The sequence below is a fragment of the Raphanus sativus genome, chromosome 3 (assembly GCF_000801105.2).
Source record: "Raphanus sativus cultivar WK10039 chromosome 3, ASM80110v3, whole genome shotgun sequence".
NCBI classification, from domain to species: domain Eukaryota; kingdom Viridiplantae; phylum Streptophyta; class Magnoliopsida; order Brassicales; family Brassicaceae; genus Raphanus; species Raphanus sativus.
Window position 1 is genome coordinate 5,940,754 of NC_079513.1, and position 27,952 is coordinate 5,968,705.

Below are 27,952 nucleotides of genomic sequence, written 5' to 3' on the forward strand. Positions count from 1 at the left end.
ATCATATTATTATTATTATTATTATTATTATTATTATTATTATTATTATTATTTTAAGTCGTATTTTCTAATAAGAAACTTTGTTTAAATTATATAATTTATGAATTAATTTATTTAAGATTTTGTATGTACACTTTTATATATTTTTTAAGATAAATATATTTTATCCCGACCCAAAAACTGAACTGAAACTAATATGAAAATAGATGTTCAAGTTCTAGATGTAACAAAATACCTGATGAGTTTTGTTTTTGGACCCCTGGGCCTCTATTCCAGTCTAGATATCCAAAATACCCGAACTGTTTTGTGTATATTTGGGTGTTTAAGATATGTTTTCAGTATTACAAATATTTTTAAGTTTTATATTTAAGTTTTGGTTATAGTTTCAGGTTTCTGTAAAATTTCAAAATTGTTAATTTGTATTTTTGGTAATATAATCGCTTTTATAATTAATGTGTAAATATTGTAGGTCTATATTGAGCATAAATATGGTGTATAACAATATTGCATAATAATGATAATGTTAGGTGATAAAATATTTTAGAAAAGAAATGTATCACATGAAATAAAGAGTAACAATTGGAGTCATTTAAAATATTTAAATTTTTATATGGTTAGAGTAATTAGCGGTAGGAAAAATAATAATAAAATAGTTATACATTGGTTCAGTAATATTTTCTAGTAATTTGTACAATGATTTTCTTTTAATAGTGTAGACATATTTTCTTAAATTATTATATTATTATGTCTCAGTATAATTTTGGTTTTGCTGATGTGTTAGTTGTCGATTAAAATTAGAATGAAAACACTATAATTCTCGTGAAATTAAATAATAATATAACTTTTTCGACATATGACAACTATTACGTAGAAAAGTAAACTACTAATGAATATTTATGTTAGTTATCGTAGATTTATAATATGATATTCTAAGGTTGTTAGTGATGGTTGCACAGAAAAAGGATATTAATGATATTTAAATTCAAAATCAGACATATGGTAATTATTAGGAGATATTTAGGGAGATTATTAGTTGGTCTATAAATAATAACTAGATCATGATCCGCGCGACCGCGCGGATTCCATTTTTGTCTTAACATATAACATATATTTTATAGTAGTTAATATAATTTGGAGTTTGTCTAATTCTATATTGTAGTTTTAAATAATTTTGAGTTTGTCCAATTCTATATTGTGTAGTTTAATATAATTGTGAGTTTCTCAGTTTCGTAGTATAGATGTAGGGTGAAAACAATAATCTAATATTAACCAATACAATTTAGACTAACATAACTGAAGTCTTATTATGATATTAATAAAATAGTTATAATTTATACAATAGATAAACAAAAATATTTATGAGAAAAAACTAACAAAGATTAACCGTGCTGATATATAAATGTTTTATATTTGGTTAAATAATTTAAATGAAATTGTACTAATCCAAAAAAATAGTTTCAAATTTTTTTATTAATAAAATAGTATTTTGAATTTATATGCAAAAAGTTCAATACGAAAATGACTAATGTGTTTTTTATAAATTTTAAATGCTTACAATGTTTCTTTTATACTTATTCACAATATAAATATTATGGCCCATAAAGTAAATTTTTTATTGTAAATATCTATGTTTTGATATGTAATTAATAAGCCGTAACAGCAATTGTCCAAGAAAAAATTAAAGATGTTATATTTTATTTTCCTTTTCTTTGTTATATATATAAGGAAATATATTCTAGTTATTGCATATCTAAGGTAAATCCGTCCCTTTAAATTATAGAATGTTCTATGTTATACTTATATTATTTGAGTATCAAGAAATATATATTCTGATATCTGTATCCAGCAATTTAAAATTTAAAGCTAATCAATAACTGGTTAAAGACTTGTTAATGACTCGCAGTCGACTAAAGAAGATGTATAATATAATGCAAAAAATTATAGTTGTTTATGAATAGATGTATAATATAATGTACAGAAGTATAATATAATATAGAAAAAAATCATAGTTGTTTACGAAGAAATGTATAATATAATGTCCAGAATTATAATATAATGTATAATGTATGCAAAAAACTTATAGTTGTTTACGAATAGATGTATAACATAATGTCTAGAAGTATAATATAATGTATAAAATAATAGTTGTTTACGAATAGATTTTAAAATTGTATTCCCACTCGATGTATATAATAGAGAGAATGGTTTTTTTTTTACGAATAGATGTATATATAATGTATAGTTCAATAGAGTTAAATTATTATATATCGAGTGTAAGATGCCATATAGTTGGTTGATATTTAGTTATTTAAGGAAATATTTAAATGAAAGGTTAAGGTATAAATAATAATGTGATGTCCACTTAAAAATCCACCTAGAAGAAGTTGTAATGTTTCTTTTAATAAGATAGATGAATAGGTGCAACAACCTTGTTTAAGTAGTTTTTTTAGAATGCTTCTATTTTAATAGTATAGATACGACTGGTAAATCGATTAAAATTGATGTGTTTACGGAATACTTATGACTGGTTAACCATCAAATCCAACAGCGGTTAAATAATAAATTAATAACATTTACATTTTATATAATTATAAAATATGAAAAATAAAAATATTATAATAAATAAAAATTATATTTAGAAAATTATAGTTTTACGTTGAAAAAATTATAGATTTTTAAAATAATATAAATTTAATTATAATATATATATATATATTGTATTTATATTATTTCAATTTTAAAATTTATTGAATATTTTTAATTTATTTTTATATTGTATTTTTTTAAAAAGAAGTTAAAACGCCATAAACCTCCAAATCGCTATAAACTTTCTAAAATCAAAAATTGGTTGCACCTAAAAGTTTGGTTACGGGAAACCATAACCCCCTAAATTGTTAACATCATTCGACTAAAAAAGACCGATTAGTATATTTCCCTATGAACCTGTTTGGAAAATCTGGTGTAGTTATCAATTGATCTATATTTTGTCATCCGTCGAATAAAAAAATTCACCCGCCGTTTAGGAAGATATAGTTTAATTATATAGTTTGCTTTTGGTTCCGGCGACGGAAATCTAGCTCCACTCGACATCAACTCGGCGACTTCTTTCGACAACAGCTTGTTAGAGATTTATATGCGGAAGCGGGTTAACCAAAAACATACCTTAGCCCGGTCTGTGGATGAACACTACTTGATACAATCGGGCAAGGGTCGGGGATGAAACCACAGATGGAAATCAACCACTTGTCACAGTTCAAGTGCCATTATAGTTGATTTCTTATAACTTTCTCTCTCTAAAATGTTTTACTCTCTCATCATGTGTGATTTTTACTTATTATTTTCTTTCCTAGGTTTAAGACCCGCGTCTTGCGCGGATGAACATTGTATATTAAATTATTTTTACATATAATATGTTTTTACATATTATAAAATAATAAATATATTAAATAATTAAAAATTCAGTAACTATTATGTATATAATTAAATTGGTGCGAACACCTAAATAAATTTTATTAATCCAAACAAAAACTATTTCTATTTTATATGGTAAATAATTAAATTTAATGATATTTATATTTTTAATATTGATATCTATTAACTAATGTTTTTATTCATAATTTTTCTGATCATTTATATATTTTTATAACAAAATTTTTAAATTACTATGTTTGGTAAATTTAGTAATTTATATTTTTTTTAAAAAATTGATGCAAAATTTATAATTTAATATAAGTTGTCAATATTTGATCAAAAATTGAATATAAAAAGATTGTTCAAAGCTTCGGAATTAAAATATTTATGTATTTGTATGGTATATAGTTTAATTATTGTATATATATTAATCTTAATATTTTATTAAATAGGACTTCCTACTATATAATTTTGTAATCATTTGTATTTTGTCGTAACAAAAATTTAAACTATGGTCACAAAATTTTCAATATGAGATTTTTTAATAGTTTTAGTAATTTATAGTCATTTTTAAAAATTCAAATATAACACATACGAAAATATAAAATTTATTATTAATTTATTTTTAATAAGTTGTTTATTTTAAAAATGATAAAGGATACTCTATTCTAATTTTTATCAATTTTTATTTTTTCAAAATCATTAATTGTTATATATATACTTTAGCTACATTAGGTAATTCTGTAATTTTTATTTAAGGAAATAATAAAGAACATTAATAGTTCATTTATTGTTAGTTTAATAAAAAACTTATTATATATTTATATGGACCAACATATTTCTCTAAAGATTCTAAGAAGCATTGTGGTGATGACACATAGTTACACCAAATGTTGTAATGATTCTCTCTTTAAATATATACTAGATGATAACCCGCGCCTTGCGCGGGGTGAACTTTTAAAAAAATATGTTGTATCTAAATAAATAATACATTTTTGTTATCAATAATTTTTTTTACATTTGATTAGGGATGGCATGTGGATAGGTATCATTTGGTTTGATTAGGTTCGGTTTGGATCTTTACAAATTTGGTTCGTATTTATATGTTCGGTTTGGGCTTAGATTCAGATAATCCATTTTATATTTTAAAAACTTAAAGTTCATATATATTTTAAATTTCTCAAAACATAAAAATAAAAATAATATGTTACATATAAATTTGAATAATGTATACAAAAATACTTAAACTTAACATAAAAATTGGTTTAACTTAAATATTTGGACAGAAAATGAATAGATATTTTCAGTATTTTGATATTTTGAGTAATATTTAGTTATTTTAAATATATAATTTTTACTATTTTATATATTTCTAAGTATTTTGGACAATTTAAAAGCATCTTAAGTATTTTTATATTTCTTTTAGATATTAATTTTTTTAAAATAATATATTTAAGTATATAAATTTGGTTCGAATATACTTGGATACCCAATATATTTTGGTCCGGATCGGGTGGTTCTGGTTTTTTAGATACCAAAATTTTAAACATGTTCATATATCTAACCAATTTGATTAAAGTTCTATACTATTTTCTGGATTGGATTTGGTTCGGTTATTTGGATTCGGATTTTTTTCCCAACCATATATTTTTTATTTCAAATGAACGTGACGATGGTTCATACTGATTTTGGGTATGCAACAATTTTTAAACAAAAACACTTTCTATTATTTACGTGATTTATTTAGTTAATCATTAAAAAATTTCAAGGACCATTAAAAACAATGGGCTGAACTGAAAAAAAATTATCATTGATCACAAATTTTCAATGTGAGGTTTGCACCACTTTTAGTAATTTATATTCGTTTTAAAAAATTCGAAATACAACATATAAGAAAAAATATAAATTTTTTTATTATATGCTTAATGTGATTGTTTAATTTATTTTAAAAAATAAAATTAAACGAAAAGTATAGAGGATAAAAAATTATTATCAAATCTTTATTATTCATAATCATTAATGGTGATATATATGTCAATCATATTAGGAAGTTCCGTAGCTTTTATTTAAGGAAAGAATAGAGAATATTATTTTGTATATTAATAATTAATTTAATAGTTATTTAATAAAAGCTATAATATATATGTAGATGGACCAACCTATTTTTCTAATAATTCTGAGAATAATTCTCATGATGACACGTGGCTACTAAACAATGTTGCAATGCTTCAGGATTAATATATAGGGGATAGAGAATTATATAAGACATTTGATTCATGTGTTTAATTTAGCTAGATAGATATAATTGTTTTTAATATTTTAATAAATGGACTAGTGGACTTCTGAATCAACACAATAATGGCACAAAGTTATCAATACAATAATGGCACAAAGTTGGGAGTGAGACATCTTATTTTTAAGAGCTTGAGAGACTGAGATGTCTTTAGATTGAAAAAAGTTGAAAACCCAATCAGAACATTTTGTTTCTCAATGCCATTGTGTGATATGCTTTAAGTTTTCTTTTTAGTTAATTTCACCATCTGGAGAGAAAACTAGAGAGAGAGATTGATCAAAAAACAGAGAGAGTTAGATCAGTTCGTCGTGGAGGAAGGAAGTAGTGACGTCGGGGGCGGATTTGGAGACCATCACAGGCTAGACGAGTCGACTAGACCAATGATCGATCCCGCCCCTATTTGTAGCTCTAGCCCGAACCCATCTTCTACTTTGTCTTCTCTTCGTTAGGTTAAGCTGATTATAAATGGGCTTACTTTTCTTCTTTTTAACGGACATAAGGTTATTAACTACTAGGGTAGGCCCGCCCTACGGGCGGGATAAACTTTATTTCTGATTTAACTATTATTTTTTGTATGATTTATGGTTTGTCTTTTAAGTTTGAATTTGTAAAAGATGTGTATAGTGTACTAAAAAGATCATATTATATTACATAAATAATATCAGAAAAACAATTGATATCAATTTCACCCACTTATTAATAAATGATACAAAATATTTGTTTTATAGGTTTGAAGATTTAGTTAATTTATAAGTATAAAATAATATGTTGATAAACTGTGGTCCTCGATTTTGACTAAACTGTGGTTTACAATTGTACATTCCTATTTTTATTTTATATTCTCAGTAATCATTAGAATTATGTTGATTGTTTGTCAGTGGCGTGAATATTCATGAAAAAATGAATTATTATGATTAATAATAGATTAAATTTATAATATAATTTTCAAAGGTTGAAAATTTCTTATTTTTACAATTTTTATCAAATTAACTTATTAGTACAAAAGTTGTGATATTTGTTTAACATATTCTGTTAGTGGTGGCAAATCTTTTATTAATACTTAGGAAACATTCTATTGAATCTTTTATATATTAGAGATTATTTTTTTGTTACTGTATTTTACATATTTATGATTTATAACTTTTAGTGTTTTGAGATATTTTTTATTAGTTATTTCTGTTTCTCAAAGAGTTGATATTTATTCTAAAAATTAATTTTTGAAAAAAGCAAAGAAAACTAAATAAGTGAGTACACCGTTTTTGTGTTCTTTTTCATTCAAAACACCCTTTTACAAACACTGCGATGTTCTCAAATGCATTAGTTTGTGATGAAATACAATGCAAAAATACACATCACCACCCCCCCCAATTATATAAAATAGAAAGCTGAAATTAGAAAAATTATGTAATTTATCCTAAGTATAAAGAATTTTTTTAAAAAGTTCAGGTAATGTTACGACAGAAGAACCGACAGAACTCTAAATAATACTCCTCTGTTTTTATAGATAATCCATGTTTTAGATTTTCACACTTATTAAGAAAAACATAAAATTTTAGTTACCAATGCATTGTTTTTATTAATTAACAATTCCCCAAAAATTTTGAACCAATAAGATTTTAATAAATACAATTATATTTTTGGAAATATACAATTTTTCATTAATTAATGTCTTGAAATGTAGAAATGTATCTTTTTGAAACAAATTTTTTTCTAAAACATGAATCTTTTTAAAAACAGAGGGAGTATATGGTAGGGAAGTGGCAATATTAATTGTGGACAAAACGACAAATACTATAAGTTCAAACCGGTTCATGATTAGAAACGGTCGGTACAAATGAAAAATCAGACACAAACCACACCAAACAAAATAACCTATTTTTTTAGCAAACCACCCGACAAAACTTGATATATAGTATCAACCGGACAACAATTCGACATCTTCAGAAAAAGAAAGACCCGACTCATCCTCACAAATAAGCCACATTCTGTACTGCAGAAGAATTTTACTCACTGTTGCTTACTCTCCAAAGGCCTCTCACCTTGTTGACCTTCCGCAAGTTGTATGCTTCCAGACTTTGCTCACAAAGAAAAGAGCCTCAGGTTATATCAGCCCTTAAATATAAGAAATATATTTAAGCCCTTAATAACTATAAGAAATAGAACCAAAGGTTGATGTTGAGTAATTGTTAAAACCTTGCGTCCAGCTGATGACTGCAACCAAACAAAGAGAACCAACAATATCAGTTTCCGAGGTTTGAGTTACATGTAAAACCATTTTAACCACTTAGTACCTTTTTTATGCTCTTCTTTCCCTTGCTCATCTTTTCATCGTCATCCTCGTCCTCCTACTCATCTTCCTCCCTTTGCATCCTCATCATCATCTTCGGTAACCTCATCATCATCGTTTTCCATCTCAAGGTAATATGCATCAACAACTCACCAGTAAACCTTGACACAACATGCAAGAACTTCACCGGTAAACTTTGACACAACACGCAAGACGATTCTGAAGTACTTCACCAGTAAACTTCAGCATGTGCAATAAAAAAATATTAGGTTAACACTTAACGCATTTTGATTCTGAAGTACTAAATCAAGTATCAAGTTTTCTTTTGAGGATGGCCATACCTATCCATCATCAGGATCATTGTTGTTCTCAGGAACTTGAACTGGACTGAAAGATTTGCAGAGAAACTCTTACAGATAATATTTGGAAGTCCGCCAAGGATCCCAAATGAACAGAAGTTTCATTTCATCTAGGTGGAAGATGGATTCACCTGAATCTCTCTGAGAACCTCGCTTTCCCGACAGTGAGACTCAAGTTCTCAAAGACAGCCAAACGTTGGACAACCGAAGAGTACACTGCACATCTTGTTCGGCACAAAATGACAAAATCAGCACAAAACAAAACATAATAACAATCTCGAGTTTCAGAGACAATCTCAAACCAAAAACTGTTGCTCTAAATCATTTTAGTGACATCGAATCAGCAAAAAAGCACAAACCTCTACTTAGATTTACAAAAACTTTCAAAAGTAAAAATAACATTCAAGTACAGATGCAGAGATAATCCTCAAAGTAACGTCCATTGCTATGAATCATTTTAGTCAAATCAATAGGTAAAATAAATCTTTAAAGTAAGCTCGAAAAATTGGCTTCGTCTAAGTAAAACAGACCTTGAGGATATTAGTATTAAATAATATATATATGAAACAAACAAATCATGAGCGGTACCACTAAGAGATACGATCGATAGGATTATACCTCGGTAAATTCAATCTTCTTGCTCAGCATGATCTAGACTCCCTCCATCACACATAAAGCATAAATCATAAAAAGTTATTAAATACAAAAACAAACAAACACGAAGGGGTTCGACCTTATTTCGCAAATTCAACAATCAATAAGAGGTTTTATTTCTAATAAAAACCTGATCAAAAAAATCACAAAACATAAAGAAGTTAGCCGGATTTCTGAGGTTCATGGAGAGGAAACTTACTATTACACAGCCCTCACATCTAATCAGCGCATCAAAAGAAACATCGTGTGAGAATAAATCAAAGGGATTAAAGAGATCCATAACGCAGTCCGTTACAGCCATGAGATGAAGCGCAATCGTCACCGCCGCTATAGCCGGAGAAGATGAGAGACAAAGTTGGTGGTTTCGGCTACGACGTATAGTGGTTGATTTTTATGTATTGGGCCGCATCATATAAAGCCAAAGGCGCCATATGAATAAATGAAACGCTGCACTTTGATGAACGGGACACGTGTTTCACGCTATCAGGCTATGAGTTTCTTGACCTGGATGCTGACGTGGCTTCACCAGGAGAGATGAAACTGTCTTTTATATAGATAAGACTAGGGTAAACCCGCCCTACGGGCGGGCGAAATAAATAAATTATTAGTACAAATTATTTTAATGTTAAAATATTTTAACTATTTATTTTATCATACATTTTAAAATTATAGTTATAATATAACAATATAACAATAGGTGAATAGATTTTTTGTATTCTCTCCCCCATTGATAGCGAGAGAGATTGCTTCCAAAATAGAAAGTTAAAAAAAAACTCTGGCGATAACGACGGCGATATCGAGGGAGATTTCAGGGTTCGATGAAATCGCGATGGGATCCAGGGATCGGAGTGAGATTACGACAGGGAGTCTCCGACGAGGAAAAAAATCCGCGATGGGAATATGGAGGATCGATTAAATCTTGCAATGGAATAGTGGAGAATCGAGGAAAGGAAATCAGTGGAAACTTAGCGGATGGTTTTTGTCTCTCATCATCTTTATGAGGAGATCAATGAGATACAAGGTAATAATGAGGTGATTTCATATTACACATAGATTGGAAACTTTCAGATATGGAAAATATGGGATGATTGTGTCGATTCTGTGCGGGGATATGGGGATTTTGGCAGAGGAAGGAGGAGGGATACTGGTTTCTTTATAAAGGCGCTACACAAATAGTTTTTCTCTTCATCGGTTTAGACTTTCTCTTCTTTACGATACAATACAGTAAAGGATTGATTGTGATTTGGTTTTCAATGGCACAGGGCCAGTTGGTGGGATCAATGGGTGAAACAAGAAACGGAGAGGGGACTCGCAAGAGACTTAAGATCACGGTTGCTCATTTTGACAACTCCGATTTGATCAAGTCGTGCGCTAAGATACTGGTCGGGAGGTGTATGAATCCACCAGCACAAGAGATGAAGGCATTGCTCACTAATCTCCCGAAGATATGGAAGCTAGAGGATCGGGTGATAGGGAAAGATCTGGGACTTGGCAAGTTTCAGTTCGAGTTTGAGAAGGAGGAAGACATTGAGGGAGTGCTACAGCTTCAACCATATCATTTTGATTTCTGGATGGTAGCTGTGGCGAAATGGCAACCAAAGAGGTCTCCACAATTCCCCATCTGAAATTCCGTTTTGGGTTCGAGTTTTGGGGGTTTCTAAGGAGTTCAGGACGGTTCAAGCCTTCGAGAGCATCGGTGATGCGATAGGAAGGGTGATTGAGGTGGACCTCGATCACATGAGAGTGCTGGTGGTGGTGGATGCTTTCAAGGAGCTTTGTTTTGAGACCTCGGTGGACTTCAAGGGGGGTGAGTTTTATGATGGGGAGGAAGTGCCTATATTATTGAGGTACGAAAAATTAATTGGGTATTGTGAGGAGTGTGGGAGTCTTTGTCACCACGAGGCGAAGTGCCCGACGATGAAGGGTTTCAAGCAAAACAATGAGAGGAAGATGGTGGCAGGAGAGGGTAATGGGGGATGGCATGAAGGTAACAAGTATGATGATAGAGCCAGAAGTTATAAAGGTGTGGTTCTGCATGGGAATGGACCTCAGCAAAGCAGAGAGAGGGAGACACGGGAGTACTATGGTAAGGGGAAGGGAAAGATGGTTGAGGATAACTCAAAATGGGTAAAAATGGGTGACCGAAGTAACAGAAGACCTTCGGGAAACAAGGGAAGCAATAGAGGCGATGGGGAAGCTTCAAAAGCAACAACCTTTGCGGCAAGGAGAGACAAGAACAAGTGAACAGGTGGCGAAGAAGAATGGGGACCCAGGACGCAGCACTCCACAACAAACACAATTCTGGTCACAGGAGGAGGCACAGGAGGAGGGGGAGATTGAGGAAGAAAGGACCGGTAACTTGTTGCTTCCATCGCAAGAGTTCCAAGCACAGTTAGCTAAGACGCAAGCGGTGGCAAATGAAGTTGTTTCAGATCCTATTGAGATGGAGAGTGGGCTTAAGCAGCTCCAGGGATTGGTAGAGGGCAATCTGAAGAGAGGCGAAGATGAGATAATGGAATGGGAGGATTTAGAAGTGGTGGGAGATCTCCCGGAACCTACGGAAGAGGAGCTGGCCGCTTTGAACCTGGAGATGGAGGAGTATGCGGCTCTGGATGATACTGAAATCCCACCGGTGAAGGATAAGGAGGAAGAACAGCAAGTAGGGGATGAGGCACTCAAGCAGTCGACAAAGAAGAGGCTTTTCAAGTCTACTTCGAGCACTGTAGCGAGTTCAAAGATGAGGAGTGCTAAGGCGTTGGCTTCCCCTCGCAAGAGGGCTCCAGCTCGAACCGGAACTAGGATGGGAGAGACTAGGGGACAACAGGAGAGCAAGGCTGCAAACCTTCTTGCCGTCCATCAAAAGCCATAGTTTTATGGATCGAGTTTATTTTTTTACTGAGTTTAAACAACAAGAGTGGGCTCTTGTTGGGGGGTGTTCTACAATTATAATAAGCTCTATGAGCATTTATTTTTCTGTTGAGTTTTATGGGGTTTGTGGTTTTGATTCTGTTGATGTAGTTCCTATCTGTTTAGTTGGCAATCTCTTTGTTCAACTCCAGTATTGGAATGAGATTGTTTTTTTCTGGTGTTCGTTTGGGTCTGATGTTAGAACTGCAGGAGCCACAGACTGCTATGTAAATTGTGTTTGGCTTCATTTGTGTGGAAAATATGGTCTGGCTATGGGCACTAAACGATCGGAGTTTGGTTGGTTTGATTGGAGTTTCTGGAAACAATGGGATTAACTTTAAAAGGAGATAAAGAGTTATGGCAGAAAGTTTGGTGGGAACTGTTTATTTTAGATGCAGTATGTGATTTGGAAGGATAACGATGGAGAGATGGATGTCTAACGAGTTTTTTGGTTTGTATTATTTAACTGTACTGGTGAGACTACACTTACAGAGGGCTTGGGCTCAAATTTGTTATGTTTTACAGGGATTTAATTATAGTTGCATTGTAGAGAATATGAATTTATATTCTGACCAGTGGACGAGTACTAAGATTGATCTGACGGATGATTATATCTGGTGGAATTATAAAACGAATTGTTGGAATAATTTTGAGAAAACTAAATGGTTTAAGAGGCATCGGATATTGGTTTTATTGGCGTCTATGAGATACTATGATATCGGTAAATCTGTATCTCTTGGCTCTTTAGAGCTCTTTCAAAAAAAATTTTTATGAAAGTTCTCAGCTGGAATTGTCGGGGGGGTTGGAAGTAAGTGGACAATGAGCTATCTTACTGAAATATGGCATAAACAAAAACCAGATTTTTTATTTCTCTCGGAAACAAAAAAAGACGCAGAATTTATTCAAGGATTACAGGCTCATTTTGGCTATGACAATTTGGTGACAGTGGATCCGAATGGAGGAGCGGAGGTTTAGCGCTTTTTATAATAATGAGTTCCAAATTCAGGTGCTATATACGAGTAATAGGATCATAGATGTGGAAGGAATTACCTTGGGTAAAAAAGATATTTTTAACTTTTGTATATGGTGATCCGGTGCAGAAACTGAGAGAGCAAGTGTGGGAACGTTTGACAAGATACGGCCTGGCAAGATCGGAACCATGGTTTATAATAGGGGACCTGAATGAAATAACTGGTAATCATGAAAAAGAGGGAGGACCTTTAAGGAGTGCTAATTCATTTATCCCGTTCAATGATATGATAAGGAATAGTGGTTTATTAGAATTTCCGGCAAGGGGAAACAAAATGTCGTGGCAAGGTAGACGAGGAAAAGGTAAAGGGGCTGTTATGATCAGATGCCGACTGGATCGTGCCTTGGCCAATGAGGAATGGCATACTCTTTTCCCGGTTTCCTATACGGAATACTTAGGGATGGTAGGTTCTGATCATAGACCGGTAGTTGCTTTTATTGAGGATAAAGTACGTAGAAGAAAAGGACAATTTCGGTTTGATAAACGATGGATCGGACAGGAAGGCTTGCTGGAATCGATTGCCTCGGGATGGCAGGAGAATGGTAATGGATCCTCACAAGATATTGTATCCAAAATTAGTAATTGTAGACATGAGATTGCGGCATGGAGAAAGAATAATCCACCATATGGGAAAGAAAAGATTGCAGATCTTCAGAAAGCATTAGAAGAAGTACAAACTGATGATTCTCGGACACAAGAGGAGATTATAGACATTTCTAAGAAACTGCAGGATGCATATAAGGATGAAGAGGAGTACTGGCATCAGAAAAGTAGAAATATGTGGTATTCATCAGGGGATCTAAATACTAACTTTTATCATGCTCTGACAAGGCAAAGACGAATTCGTAATAGAATTGTTGGTCTATATGATGAATCGGGAAATTGGATAACGGACGTAAATGGGGTGGAAAAGGTGGCTGTGGATTACTTTGGAAATCTATTTACTTCAACTGATCCTTCAGAATTTGATAATTTTCTGGAGGAAATAACACCATCTATCTCCCTCCAGATGAACCAACGGCTCTTACGGGTTGCAACGGAGGAGGAAGTGAGACAAGCTTTATTTATGATGCATCCGGAAAAGGCACCAGGGCCAGATGGAATGACTGCTTTATTTTTTCAAGTATCTTGGCATTTAATTAAGGATGATTTGGTGGAACTGGTGAATAGTTTTTTAGCTACAGGGGAAATGGATCCAAGGTTAAATCTTACCAATATTTGCATGATTCCGAAAACGGAGAGACCTACTAGGATGACAGAGTTGAGACCTATTAGTCTCTGCAATGTGGGTTATAAGATTATATCAAAAGTATTATGTGAGAGGTTGAAAGTGTGTCTACCAAAGTTGATATCGGAAACACAATCTGCTTTTGTACCGGGGAGGTTGATCTCAGATAACATTCTGATTGCACAAGAGATGTTTCATGGGCTGAGGACAAATAAATCTTGTCAAAACAAGTATATGGCGATAAAAACGGATATGAGTAAGGCATATGATAGAGTGGAATGGGATTTTATTCAAGCATTACTTAATAAATTGGGTTTTGATCCACATTGGACGAAACTAATGATGGAATGTATATCCTCAGTTCAGTATCAAGTACTGCTAAATGGGCAGCCAAAGGGGCTTATAACGCCACATAGGGGTCTTAGGCAAGGGGATCCACTATCCCCATACCTGTTTATATTGTGTACTGAGGCACTAATTGCAAATATAAAGAAAGCGGAACAAGGGAAACAATTAACGGGAATGAAAGTAGCGAGAGCATGCCCATCAATATCCCACCTATTGTTTGCGGACGATAGTCTTTTCTTTTGTAAGGCACAAAAGGAGGAATGTGAAACTATTTTCAGGATTTTAAAGGACTATGAGGCAGTTTCGGGGCAATCGATAAATTTTCAAAAATCGTCAATTCAGTTTGGACATAAAATAGAAGAAGCCAGGAGACAGGAAATGCGAGACATATTGGGAATACAAAATATAGGAGGTATGGGATCTTATTTGGGTCTACCGGAAAATATAGGCGGATCCAAGGTCCAAGTATTTGGATTTGTACAAGATCGGTTAGATACCAGAATCAATGGGTGGACCTTTAAATATTTCACTAAAGGAGGAAAGGAAGTCGTTATTAAGTCAGTGGTCACGGCTATGCCAAATCATGTGATGTCTTGTTATAGACTACCACAGACAACGGTAAAAAAGTTAACGAGTACAGTTGCAAAATTTTGGTGGAGTCCTGGAGGAAGTACTAAAGGCTTACACTGGAAATCATGGGATAAGGTGTGTCTCCCTAAGGAAGAGGGCGGACTGGGTTTTAAGGATATTATGAATTTTAATACGGCGATGCTTGGAAAACAACTTTGGCGGCTAATTAACAAGCCAAATACTCTTTTTTCAAGAGTTTTTAAGGGTCGGTACTTCAGGAACGCTTCACCCCTGGAACCGATCCGTTCTTACTCCCCGTCATATGGCTGGCGGAGTATCGTATCAGCTAGATCTCTGGTTAGCAAAGGACTAATCAAAAGGGTGGGAACAGGGTCATCTATCTCAGTATGGAATGATCCATGGCTCCCAACCACTCGCCCGAGACCAGCAAACAAAAATCAACACAATCTGTTTCCGGAACTTACGGTGGATTCTTTTATTATTCCAGGTTCTAGGACTTGGAATTCTCAAGCCATTCGGGCTTTGGTGGACCCGCGGGATGCGAAGATTATTGAGAGTATACCACTCAGCAAAAATAACATGGAAGATAAGGATGGTTGGCATTTTTCTAATTATGGAAGATATACGGTTAAATCAGGCTACGAGGTGGAAAGGTTCTACCCAGATAAAAGAAAACCGCCACCTCTCTTTGGCCCGACAGTGGATGGCTTGAAAGCCCATTGTTGGCAGGTGAGGTGCCCACCAAAAATGAAGCACTTTTTATGGCAGATTGTATCAGGGTGTATTGCGGTGAAAAAGAATCTTAAAGCCCGAGGGTTGCATGGGGATATTGGGTGTGATAGATGTGGGCACGCTGAGGAATCATTAAACCACGTATTTTTTGAGTGTCCTCCAGCTCGGCAGGTATGGGCACTATCAAAGATACCAACAAATCCAGATATCTTTCCTACGGAAGCACTGTTCACAAATATGGATCATTTGTTCTGGCGAGTTCTCCCAAAGATGAATGATCATCAATTTGTATGGATACTATGGTATATTTGGAAGGCACGAAACAATAAGGTGTTTAGTAATCTGGATGTGGATGCATTGGATACACTAAAATTGGCAGAAACGGAATCTACCATGTGGGCTGCGGCACAAGAATTAGATGTAAGAAGAAATCTTCCGCACCAGGTACATCAACCTATCACAATTCCAGGAAGATGGTGTTTCATTGATGGTTCGTGGAAGGATAAGGATTCTTTCTCGGGACAGGGTTGGTATAGCACTTTAGAGGGATTCGAGGGATTAATGGGGGCACGAAATGTTCGAGCCAGTATATCACCCCTACACTCGGAGGTGGAAGCTTTGGTTTGGGCAATGGAATGTATGAAAAATTTGCGACAGTTTCAGGTTACGTTTGCAACGGATTGTTCTCAGTTGGTGAAGATGGTTTCGGAACCAGAGGAGTGGCCAGCGTTTGCAAGTTATCTGGAGGATATTAAGAGTCTACAAAGTAGCTTCCAAAGTTCACAGCTTATTCATGTACCACGAACGGAGAATACAAGGGCGGATCGTTTAGCACGCAGTGCCAGACAACAATCGTCTTTCGTCGTTCACATGGATGCGGAGCTACCAGTTTGGTGTGCAGAGTCTATATGAGTCTGTGTTTGTTGATGACAAAAAAAAAAAAAAAAAAGATTTTTATAAAATTACAGTAGATTGGAATTAGTATAGTAAAATTATTTCCGCCCTCAATTATATATTTGTTTCATAAGTAATTTTTTTCTTAAAACTAATGATATAAATGGTATAAAATAAATACCTTCTTCGCTGTAACTATAAATATTTTAAAATAGATAAATAGATACTATGAAACTATCATTGCTATTTATACATATACATGTTTGTTAGAATCTTATAGGTATATTATATATCAAAATAATTGATTAGAATTTGATATTGACTAACTTATAAATTATCACTATTTTGCCAGTCTTAGTTTGAGTTTTTACTTAAGTGGTTTATATGGTGAGTCGTAACAGATGATCGGTTCATTCCAGACATTAGTCCGAATGTATTCTAAATTCGGATCAAACAGTGTGGTACGTTTTTAGACTAATCCACTATGCAACACTATGTGTGTTTTTCTCGGGACCAACCAAATCAACCGATATGTTTATAAAACTTATAAATATAATCTGTACAATAGGTTTGTTATATATTGAGCATACATGCAGTAGATGTAGATGATGAACAACACGATTTACAAACTAAAGTATATGTTCAATTGCTATTATCAATTTGAAAAATAATTAGTGAGAGAGAGAGAGAGAGAGAGAGAGAGAGAGAGAGGCCATATCATTGTCAATGATATATTAGTGAGTTATAATTATTCTACTCAAATTATATTCTACTCAAATAAAAAAAATAAATTTAGTCATTTGCTTGTAAAACTAATTAACATGTGTCACATTCATTGTCAATGATATATTAGTGAGTTATAATTATTCTGTACTGTATAGTTTGCCAAAGAATGATTAAGGTGACTCTAACTCTGTTAATTGATTTTTATGCGTTTGAAGCAATTATCCTTTCCGGTAAATTCTATCCGATAGTAATCTATGTAAGTGCAAAGATGACACCACAATATAGTAATGCAGAAGGTAAACCAAGAGACAAAATAGATACAAGCAAACACCAATTGCTTTATTAGAAATCGCCTCGTAAACCCTATTACAAGCTATGCTTAATCAGCTTTACACGTCTAGTGTTACACCCTAACACACGCCACTGAACAATTCCTAATCTACCCAAACTTGTCTCTCCATCGTCAGTACTTCAGCAACTGCTTCAGCACGACCCAAGAACACCCTAAGGGATTTTCACCCTTCCTCTATAATAATAGCCCCCAGTGTCTTATTGGAATACCCACGACTCCATAGCTCTTTTATAGTGATCTCCACGTTTCTGAAACCTAGTCTCCAAGGCAACATGGATATATGGACAACTTCCATATCAATAAGTACAATTTCCTTTTCTTGGAATGTACTTATTCCTCAAGGCATAAACTTGCTCCCCAAGTTTATCTCTTGCCTTTTCTCCACGGTATAAACTTGCTCCTCAAGTTTATCCCACGCCAGCTCAGCATCTCGCGTCCACATGGTCTCTACCACTCCGCATGCCTCCTGGTTCACGTCTCTGACACACACTGCATCAGCAACTACTTCAACGACTACGTCAAGACATAAACCCTCAGTTTATTCTTCTCCATCTCAGCATATCCTTGCATCCACATGGTAACCCACCACTCCGCATGCCTTATGTAGTAACGACTAATGCCTCCAGCATCAGTGACTTCGTCGCCTAGTTAGTCACGGAAGACTATTGACATCTGCAAGCTCTTCTTGCATCTTCAATCTCCCCCTTTTAGCTTTGTGTGCCAATCAAGCACAATACCCTTCTGGTTCAACAACCACGTTTCCTCACCTGGAAACCTCCACATTAGATATGCCTTTCTCTCCCACGAGACTTGCACTATCTTCATCTTCATACATAGATATGCTCTTCTCCCCCACGAGATATGCACCATCTACATCAGGACGTCCATCACCATGCTCTTCTCCCCCACGAGATATGCACTCCTTGGACCAGAACGTCACCACTTCTCCCCCTGCTTGATTGCATACTAAGCTAAAATACATATGCTTAGATGTCAATACAAACATCACAGACACACCCGTCTGCTTCTTCATGAGTACTGCATCAGGCTCTGACGCATCCGCCGTACTACTTCTCGAACTACCTCTCGAACCACTCCTTGTCTTGGCTCCTTAGGCTTCGGCTTCTTCCCCTCTGCTGTAAATATGGTAGGCTCCTCCCACCCAGTCTTCACAGCTATCCACACACGCTCCTTGATTCCTCAAACCAACAGCTTCATGTGCGCCCTCCAATGACCATACCACCGGCCATCATCCAACATGATTGTCTTCTGCATCAAACAATCGTGTACATCTTCACCTTCAAGGATCACACCAGTAACTTAGGTGACCCGCTCTGATACCAATTGTAAGTGCAAAGATGACACCACAATATAGTAATGCAGAAGGTAAACCAAGAGACAAAATAGATACAAGCAAACACCAATTGCTTTATTAGAAATCGCCTTGTAAACCCTATTACAAGCTATGCTTAATCAGCTTTACACGTCTAGTGTTACACCCTAACACACGCCACTGAACAATTCCTAATCTACCCAAACTTGTCTCTCCATCGTCAGTACTTCAGCAACTGCTTCAGCACGACCCAAGAACACCCTAAGGGATTTTCACCCTTCCTCTATAATAATAGCCCCCAGTGTCTTATTGGAATACCCACGACTCCATAGCTCTTTTATAGTGATCTCCACGTTTCTGAAACCTAGTCTCCAAGGCAACATGGATATATGGACAACTTCCATATCAATAAGTACAATTTCCTTTTCTTGGAATGTACTTATTCCTCAAGGCATAAACTTGCTCCCCAAGTTTATCTCTTGCCTTTTCTCCACGGTATAAACTTGCTCCTCAAGTTTATCCCGCGCCAGCTCAGCATCTCGCGTCCACATGGTCTCTACCACTCCGCATGCCTCCTGGTTCACTCTCTGACACACACTGCATCAGCAACTACTTCAACGACTACGTCAAGACATAAACCCTCAGTTTATTCTTCTCCATCTCAGCATATCCTTGCATCCACATGTTAACACACCACTCCGCATGCCTTATGTAGTAACGACTAATGCCTCCAGCATCAGTGACTTCGTCGCCTAGTTAGTCACGGAAGACTATTGACATCTGCAAGCTTTTCTTGCATCTTCAATCTATTATACATGTATGTTGCACTTTAAAAAAATATAGGAATGCTTTTTTTATCTATATATTTAGGATGAAAACAACATTTTCTAGTATTTTTCTGAAAACAAAATCATTCCGAATTTTGATAAGCTTGTTAGTATAAAGTAATACGAACAGCTATGTGATATCTAATTATTTTAATGAATTTTAGTATTTATTTTTAGTTCTTTTATGATCATTTAGATGTTTTTAGTTCATATGTGTTTCTTCCTCGTTCTCATCCTTCTAATCCCAGTCATCTCTTTAATCTCTGTTATGGGTTGAACTAAATAACAGAGTCCGATTCATGATTGAAGATTTCAGCTCTCTCTCTAAGGTCTTCATTTCATTCCATCCAACATCACTCAAACCGGATCCTCTGTATTCGATTGGGTAACGTCGCGTACGCAGTGCTCAGTGGGCGCTTAAGATCTTCAGGCCGAGCTTGCTTTGAAGATGTGGAAGCGTTCCCCTCAAGTGGTCGTTGAAGGTTGAGAGTGAAGGAGGAAGGCGAATGAAGAGAAGAAGCACTTCAATGGAGCTTCTGGTGATGTTGATTATACGGTGGAGGTAGACGTGCAGGAGATAGCCTCCGGCACTGTAGAGCTTCGGAGTCGATGATTCCCGCACCGTTTGCGTTCTACCCAGAAAAGCAACACGTTGTATTCGTTCATGAAACATGCGTCTTCATTTACTTTCATCTTATCTCAATTGAGTTGACCGTGTTGGCTATATCATTTACTGTAATGTTCGTCCTTGTAGATTAGGTTCAATTGGGATGGTCTGTAAACGATATGGGCTGTAAACATCATTATGTCGACAAAAAAAAAAGGTTCATATGTGTTTAATTGCATATAAACGGTTAGAGTTTTCCTTTCGTTAGGTGAAACTGAATTCAAAAAGAAACAAAAGAGAAAGGACCAAACTGCAAATAGATGTAACTTAAGTTGTTTATCAGATTGAGGGTCTTCCACACCTAGATCGGCCGATCTCAAGCTCTGGGATTAGGCTCGTCGCCTGATGGTGGGCAAATCGCGGTTTTGAGATCATCTGCAATTGTATGTGACATCGATGACTGTGGGAGCTGAGATGGCTGTTGGATGTGAGCTTAGAAGGTCGCGGCGGTGAAAAGATGAACGCGACTCACGCCGTGGAGAAGCTTTGACACGAACACGGGGGCGGCAATCGCGGTTGCACCATCGGAGATCAATCTGATTTGCGATAGAGATACAGGAGAAGTCGTGGAATGGCATGGCAAGGAGTCGAGGTCGCTGAGACAAATAAGGTAAGAGAAGAATTTTGGTATTAGCCATTTCTCTTAGAGTAAGTTTATTTCGTAAGTTAATCAGATTGAAAATATGATTCTGAGAAGATGATGTCTAACTTTCTTTTATAGTTGCAGGTACACTGTCTCACATAAGAGAAGCTCACATTTAATAATAGATCGTAGTGGTTTGATTAAAAAGGGTTTTAAGGCGATGTGTCTATTACGGTGAACGTTTCGATCAGGTAGGAAGAAGACCGAAGGACGTGAGACAACCGCCAACAGCTTCATCACGTCAGCGTCTTGGTTTAAAAAAGCTCTCGCTTTGGTCGCCATGGCGCAAAGCGAGGTGTTGCGATGTCCTCATCGACTTGACACCTCAAGGCAATGCAACATACACAAAGCGCTCGCTTTAAGCGCTTTCTTAGTAATTTCTATAGCGACCAAAGCGTTGCCTTATCAAATTTAAGCTAAACCAAATTGGTTTGTCCACAATTAGGTTATTAAACCGATCTAGGTTTGTAATTGAAGCTTTGGCTTCACATAGATTTATCTCCAAACCCTAATCTGACCTTCTAAGTAAGAGTTTTACAATGTTTTTCATAACACTTTTTTGATACTTGAACATTACTTGATACTTGAACATTACGTGTAGTAAAATGATGTTATTTACTGTTATTGGCTTCGTACACAAAGCGATCGCTTTGTGTCGCCATGGCGCAAGGCGAGAGGCGAGACCCTCATTGCCTTACCTCGCCATGCGCCATTTCAAACCAAGGTCAGCGTCGGCGACTCAATCTCTCGAGAAAGTGGTGAACCCTAGAATCAAAATCGACGCTTAGGGATTCTCACTATTGAGATGGGTCAGTAAACGTAAAGCCCACATAAACTGTAACCCATATTTTCTAAATGAAACGCAACGTTTATATATAGGACACGTGTCGCACTCCTGTAAACTGAGTTTATGACCTGTCTGCTGAGGTGTTCTCACCAGGAGAGAGTAAACCCAACTTTATATAAAACTAGGGTCAGTCCGTCCTACGGGCGGAATAATAATTTGAAAATAATTTAAATAATTAAAATAAATATATTTGATTTTTGTTTAATACTCCCTCTGTTTCATAATAAGTGTCACTCTAAGCTTATTTTCTTGTTATACAAAGAGTGTCACTTTACAATTCCAATGTAAATTATACTAACTTTCAGCTGAAAATTAATTGCAAACTGCATTGATTTTATAAATAATTTTATTTATCTAAAATACTATTGGTCAAAGAGGTATAATTAATTACAATTTACATATATTTCAACAACTTTCTTAATCTGTGTGAAAATGTCACAACGACACTCTTTAAGAAACGGAGGGAGTATTGTTTTTTTTTTATTTAAAAAGTTTTTTAATATTAATATGAATCATTATTTAAAGTGATTGTTATTCTTTTTTCAATCTCATTCTCGTTACAATTAACTAAATTTCTCCTATACAAAAATAAGACTGTTTATTTCAAGTTTTATTATGTTTCTATTTTAATGGTATAGAATTTTTGATTTATTTGTTTAATTGAAGTTATCTAGTTTTATTCATTCTTATATTATTTGATACCGTATGTCTCTTATTCGATTATATAACTATATATTTTATTTTTTACACAGTTGTGGATCTATGTTATAGTTTTTAGAATTCTTGACATAAATATTTAAAATACATTCTACATCTATTTAGTTAGTATAACTTAAAATATCTATTTTATATAAAAATATTCATTTTTAATTTTGTACTTTTCTGTTTTTTATTCTATTTTCGTAACAATTATTTTGATTTCTTATTATCTATTAATTTCTTATTGTAGTATTATTTTTGTAAAAAAATTAATCTATTATGTATTACTATTTGATTATATTTTCCTTTATTTTTTTTTTTTTAATCTTGAGCTTCTGATAAAATTGTGTAATTATTTCATAAGCTTTACGCTTTTATTTGCATTTGATAATCACTAAAAATCGTTTTTATTATTTTTTCTGAAGTATATGTCTTTTAGATGATATTATATATTCTGTGCTAAAATAATTTTACCTTGATGGGGTTTTTTGTAGATTGTAATTAAACTATTGATTAAAATGAAGTTTTGGGTTATTAAATATTTTATAAATAATTTTAGTTAATAGAATAAGATGTTAAGGAATATAAGAGTATTTAATACATTTTTTAAAATTATAGTGTCAAATTTTTAGACAACTTATTTTAATGAGGTTAACATCAGTAAAGAGTGTTAACCCACATTCACATATTATAATATCTATTGTGATTATGAATATGCTTTTACTCTAAGTAACTTGTCATGTACTTGGTGTATCTGAGTATTTCTAATTGTATAAACATCGAATGGAAAGTTTCAGTCACCCATATCAAAAGTGAAAAATATAGAATTGAGAACGTTCAAGAGGCCAACATACGCCTGATGTTTGTATCGTTGTCAAGACTGACTAAAGAAGAAGAAAGCTATTAGGTTTATAAAGAATTAACAACACAAAGCTAGAACCATTACAAAAACATGTTCTGGCATTCCATTCTCCTATAGCTTCCCATGCATCGATGATGTATTACTTTTCTTCCTCTTCTATAATCATAACTATTATTGCCACTGTGCTGAGAGAATAAGTAATACATTTTTCCCAGTCAAAACAGACCAATTATCTTATGTGGAGATGAAATGAGGACGTATACTATATACCGGCTCAAGAATTGGGAAGAAGACGACCATTGTACATTGTGTCGAGTAGCTCACTGCACCAGGCCTACTAATGAGTCCTTTGTTGTTTGGTAAACCTGTACCTAAACTGACCAAGCAAACCTTCCACCTGTTTGCAAACAGGAGGCACCAAATAAAACAGGGTTTACCAAAACCAAACTACATTACAAATAAATGTTGGGAAAGAGGGAGTGACAAACCGTAACAGTTTACATTTTCCTGTAAACCCACACATATCACCTAATCATATAAACACATAAGGGCATCAATGTTATGCTCTTGAATCTTTTTGAAGCATATCAAACGGAAACAGAGAATCGTTTCACATACGCAGTTAATCCGAAAGCTTTGATTAACTTAAGAGGTAACATTACCAGAGAGAGCTAGAATTCTTCTTCAAGATCCAACTTGGTTGTGTACCCTCACTTCTTTTCTCTCTTAAGAGTTTCTCAGACTTCCGTATTATTTTCTCTGAACAGGCACTATATATTTTGACCATAGCCTAGACGTGATGAACTTAGCCAAAGCACGTTCCACTTCCTCACTCACCTACACCAAACAAATAGACATACCAAAGGCCTTAACAGAACAAAACTGATTCATACCTAAAATAGCTTAAAAGAACAAAGAAAACCAAGAATACTTGGTAAAACAAAGCAATTAAGAGAAAAGCAAAGAGAAAAAACAGAGCATACAACTCTGCGGAGGATAGGTTCCAGAGAGGAGCAGAGCTTCAGCAAGCTGTCAACTTTCATCGCCTCAACAATCACACTGCACCAACAGAAAACGAGGTACTTCGATAGAACAGAATTAAAAAAAAATCAAAGAAGATGAATGAATGAATATTAACAAACCTTAGCAAGAGCAGGGCGCTTTCGCTCAGGCTGCTTTTCATCGTTGCTGTCGTCTAAGTTCCTCTTCATTCTTCAAAATATGTTAAGAGGAACAACAACAAAAAAGCCTTAATTTTTTTTATTTGTAAAGAAAATAAAAATCTAAATCCCTCCGACGAAGACTTCGCGTAGACTCTCTCAAGCAAAGCGATTAAGAAGTTTACATTTATTTTCGAGTGAGAGTAATTCGCCGGCGACGGAAATGATTGTGTTGCTTTTTGATAGTCTCTCCCGATAGAGCCTCTCCAGTCCTATGTAGTAATCCTCGATCTTTGTAGGAAATCATCAGATTTAGCTGCAACACAAATTAAAAATAAAGCAAACCATTAAATCCATAAGCACTGCAATATCTATTACATATAACACTACAAACCTACTTTACCTCTTCTTCTTAACTTCCGAGCATCGTTGATCTCACACGATATAGTACTGAAACCACGGCTTCGGATGTCCACGACACCAACCCCCAAAACCCTAGAAACTCCTTTGATTCGACCGCGGCGGAGCAGTCTCTCCTTTGATGATGAAATTCGACGGCGGCGGAAGATGAGAGAGTTGGTAGAAAGGAAGCTAAGGGTCGCGAGTTTGAGAAAACAAAATAAATCTTAAAATAAGGAGTAAACCCAGATGAGAAACTCAGTCAGGAATCTTCATGGGTGGTGTTCGTACAAAAGGAGAAGAAAGAATGGAATAAAATTTTACGATTGGAGGAGAGGAAACAAAGAATCACAACGCATACTGTTACGGAAACTGTATCGTCTCGTCGCGATCGAAGTGAGCGAAGACGCGAAAACGACGAATGACCGAGTCTACAATGATTAGGGTTTCGCTGGACCGGAGAGTAACACGGGCCTCGAATACAATCTCGACCCAGAGCCCAATACACCAATACGCCGAGTTTCATTTACATCGACGCGTGTCACGCTCTGAAAGTGGGTGTTTCCAGCGTGGAATCCGACGTGGACCCCTCAGGAGGGAAGAAAACTGTATTATATATAAATATAGAGATGTCAAACAGGTTGATCCGTCCCATCCCGTCCCGTACCGCAGCGGACTCATCTCTTTGCGGGTCACGGCGGGTCAGGCCCGCGCGGGCTGCGGTCTCTAAAAGGTCGTCCCAAGCCCGTACCGCAAATTGCACACTCCTTTACAGGCTGTCCCGCGGGACATACGTTAATGTAATGTATCTGATCATGCTTGACACTGCAGGCCCAGAACACTTCCTGATGCTGCATGCTACTCTAAGATGCCTCAGGCTGCTCCCCTACATAACCAAGTTCACATAATTAATATACATGAAATGTCTACAATGCAAATTCTTCAAAATTTGTAATATATTATGCATATTTTCTCTATTAAAAGTGCATATAGAACATGAGATGATTATATATATATATGAAGTCATAACCAAACAAAAAGTGCATGTAAAAATGAGATGTTAATGTATATTCTATTCTATTGATGTAACAAGATAACAATGATAAGTAACGAGAGAACATGAAGAATAAAATACATATCGAAGAAGGCTCTAATCAGTAACAAGACTAACTCTTTCAGCTAAACGACATCATTGTTATAGAATTAAATAGATTAGTCGATGAAGGCTCTAACCATAGCTTATTCTCGTTACCGCTTTGATCAGAGCTTAGTCTTGTTCATGTTATCTTAACCAAATAAAATAGTTATAGTTAATTTTGTCACACTCAAACATATTTACATACCAATTAAAGATAATTTCAGAATATGTTTTTCATTAGCTTATAACTCCTAATTTCATAACCAATTTTTTAGTTTTAATGAATAAAAACTAAATATAATCAAACACCAAAACTAAGCTGTTAATCCCAAAATTAATTAAAAAACACCAAATTAAAACACTAATGGAGCTCAAAACATCATCGTCGGAGCTCGAATCATCATTGCTGAAGTATTTTTCTTTTTTCAGAGGAAAGTCATATAAATTACCTTTTTCACTCTTTTTTATTTTTTTTTGAGATAAAACAAGAATTGAAGAGGAAAAAAGTGCGGGTCTTTGTAATCCCGCAGACCCGCATCGTCCCGTCCCGCAAAAGACCCAGTCCCGCAAAGACCCGTCCCGCAAAGCCCGCTAATTTGCGGGTCTGTAAAATCTCGATCCAATCCCGTTCCGCGACAGTTTTTTACGGGCCAGACCCGCGGTCCAGGTCCATGATTGACATCTCTATATAAATAGAAATCCAACTTTATATAAATAGATGACCAGAAAGTCAAATATGGTTTTTGCGATGTGTAACAGTGTATGGGATTACATCGAAACTATGAACTAAGGAATTATTTAAAAACCATTTATTCCACTTGGACGAGTTAGTTTTGATCTTTCACGTCACATGGATCTGTTTTTCAAGGTTATAACAATACGTGTTTCTAGATTTGGTGATTTGTTTATAGTTAGTTTTTAAGATTTAGAAAAAAAAATCTGATGTGATATATGGATTGTTATAACATGTGTGTTTTGTGTGCGTAGTGGCCATCACTTAGCTTGAAGAGGCGTTGTTGATTGAGCCAAAGAAACATGCTGCCATTTGGTGCCTCAGTAATGCATACACCGCGCTTGTGTTTTTGACTCCTGAAGAGTCTGAAGCTAAATACAACTTTGACTTAGTTTCTCACTTCTTTCAACTTGCTGGGATGAGGTCATTTGCTTTTCCATTTGAGATCAAGGGTTAATAATACCGATTCTTTTTGGTATTTGGTTTTGAATACTTGTTTCATCTTTGCAGCAACCGGAAAATGAAGCCTACCATAAATCACTTGAAATGACAGCAAATGTATTGTAGATTAGAACAATTAACCGACTTAGTTCATGTTTTTGCCTGGTTTAAGGAGTTTTCATCCTTGCATAAAGAATGAAATATTGTTGCTGCACTGTGGTTTAGTGAAAGATTATTCTCTTTGTTTTAAGCACAAGCTCTTAACTTGTAAAGATTCGATTTGTTGACCAATTCATAGGAAGGGTATATGTTTCAGCTGAGTTGTGCATTTAACCTATAAACCTGATCTTAAAGTGTTATTTTTTTATCAAATTTTGTGCTAAGTGTAGGC

General features: G+C 34.8%; 3 long non-coding RNA genes across 3 annotated transcripts; 2 read left to right on the forward strand and 1 right to left on the reverse strand.

Moving 5' to 3' along the window:
• Positions 1–5,768: 5,768 nt before the first annotated feature.
• On the forward strand, positions 5,769–27,881 carry LOC130509880 (uncharacterized). The gene is made up of 3 exons (XR_008943836.1): positions 5,769–6,153; positions 27,147–27,255; positions 27,375–27,881. It is a non-coding gene; the product is annotated as an uncharacterized LOC130509880 (long non-coding RNA).
• On the reverse strand, positions 8,004–8,973 carry LOC108837019 (uncharacterized). Its single transcript, XR_008943835.1, has 3 exons — positions 8,939–8,973; positions 8,333–8,574; positions 8,004–8,231 (listed from the first exon to the last, which is right to left on the reverse strand). It is a non-coding gene; the product is annotated as an uncharacterized LOC108837019 (long non-coding RNA).
• On the forward strand, positions 20,027–22,178 carry LOC130509881 (uncharacterized). The gene is made up of 2 exons (XR_008943837.1): positions 20,027–21,249; positions 21,361–22,178. It is a non-coding gene; the product is annotated as an uncharacterized LOC130509881 (long non-coding RNA).
• Positions 27,882–27,952: the final 71 nt, after the last annotated feature.